Consider the following 1,915-nt stretch of genomic DNA (forward strand, 5'->3'; position numbering starts at 1 on the left):
AACATTGGTGCGAATCCGACCTGTATGCGTTGTCGATCCGCTTTCTCATACTGCCTCGAAACATTCAACGATTTGTGCACAAATACCCGCAGATCTCTCTGTTCTTGTACCCCTTTTCGAATTGAGCACTCTAATTTATATTGCTTCTCCTCGTTCTTCCTACCGAGATGCATCACCTTTCATTTTTCTGCGTTAAATTTCTATATCCTCTTTAAGTCTATCACTATCCTCCTCACTGTTCACTATACTTCCAAGGTTTGTGTCATCTGCAAATTTGTAAATTGTGCCCTGTACACCCAAGTCCAAGTCATTAATAAATATCAAAAATGGCAGTGGTGCGAGCACCGATTTGTGGGGAACATTACTGTACACCTCCCTCCAATCCGAAAAACAACCGTTCATCACTACTATCTGCTTCCTGTTACTGAGGCAATTTTCTATCCATGTTGCTACTGCTCATTTTATTCTATCGGTATCAATCCTGATGATAAACCTATTATAAGGCTCTTTATCAAACGGCTTTTGAAAGTTTATATACACCACATCAATCGCATTGCCCTCATCAACCCTCTCCGTTACCTCATCAAAAAATCTGTCAAGTTAGTTCAATACGATTTGCCTTTCACAAAGGGCCAAATTTATACAAGGAGCTCGAGCCTCATCGATTGAGGCTGCGAACTGCCCACGAACAGGTATGGGATTCCAGGTGCCTTTTATTTGTTTCCCAAAAAGTAACAAACGAATGGGACAACAGTAACGGTGTTTTCGTGGATTGAACTCGCCTCAACAGATTTTAAGTCCAGAGAGCTCAGCATAACACCATGGAACACATTCATTAAAACAGGTGGCCCCCTCCCTTCATAGCCACGGGGCTCCTTTATCAGCATCGCCAGTGCGTTGCATGGGGCGAATGGCAAACCTCTGCCATCAGCAAAACTGCAAGCACTGGTCAATCCAAAACTGCCATTTTGGCTCCGCCCTTTCTCATCCAGACTTTCAGCTTCCCCACTTTCCCCTGTGATCAGTATAGATGATTAGCCAATCACACAGCTGCTGTCAAATCCATCGGTTCCCTTGTTGCTGCTTCTGTTTCACACTGCTCAGCGCAGCTCGTCTCGTTGGATAATCAGTGCATAAACAATGCAAGGCACTGATGCATGAAGTTCGGGGTGAAAAGAAAAGAGCTCGATCCTCACTGAATGAAGCTGCGAACTACCATCCAACTGGGATTGGATTCCAAGTGCTTTTTACTTGTTTGCCCTCAATTTGCAAACGACTAGGACAAAATTCAAGGTTTAATCGAGATTTGAATTTGCATCGCTGGAATCCCAGATCGGGAATGCTTCCCAACGCACTATGGAAACCAACTGAATACTTCAGGTGGCACCCACCAGTCGACGACACTTGGCTCTTTTCTTAGCACTGCCATAATGCCACATCACTGACACCTCGAGGCTACGGACAAACCTCTCCCATCATCAAAACTGCAACATCTTGCAAAGAAAATGTAAACATTGCCCGAGGACATGATCCAAGCAATGCCTGCCTTTCAAGAAACAATGCTTTGAATTTCTGCATGCTTGACTGCTGAATGCAGATTACAAAGAAAAGTTCAGCAAACACCATTCTTTGGTGCAGTGAAATTCAGCATTAAACAAAATGCAACTTTCTCTTCTGCTGATTTGGGAAAGCAAAAGTCCAGTTGAGCTGATGAACTGAAACCGAAAGAAGCAACGGGAACCTCATTGATTGAGGGAGCAAATTCCCACCAGCAGGGAGTGGATTCCAACTGCATTTTGTTTTTTCGCCCTGCAGTTGGAAACGAATGGTACAAAAACAACCCAGGTTCCACCGAGATTCGAACTCGGATCGCTAGATTCAGAGTCTAGAGTGCTCACCATTACACCATGGAACC

General features: G+C 44.2%; 1 non-coding gene across 1 annotated transcript; it reads right to left on the reverse strand.

Annotated features, from left to right (window-relative positions):
- Positions 1 to 1,843: 1,843 nt before the first annotated feature.
- On the reverse strand, positions 1,844 to 1,915 carry trnaq-cug (transfer RNA glutamine (anticodon CUG)). The gene has a single exon. It is a non-coding gene; the product is annotated as a tRNA-Gln (tRNA).

This window comes from Heptranchias perlo, chromosome 35, assembly GCF_035084215.1.
Source record: "Heptranchias perlo isolate sHepPer1 chromosome 35, sHepPer1.hap1, whole genome shotgun sequence".
In the NCBI taxonomy this organism is placed as follows: Eukaryota; Metazoa; Chordata; class Chondrichthyes; order Hexanchiformes; family Hexanchidae; genus Heptranchias; species Heptranchias perlo.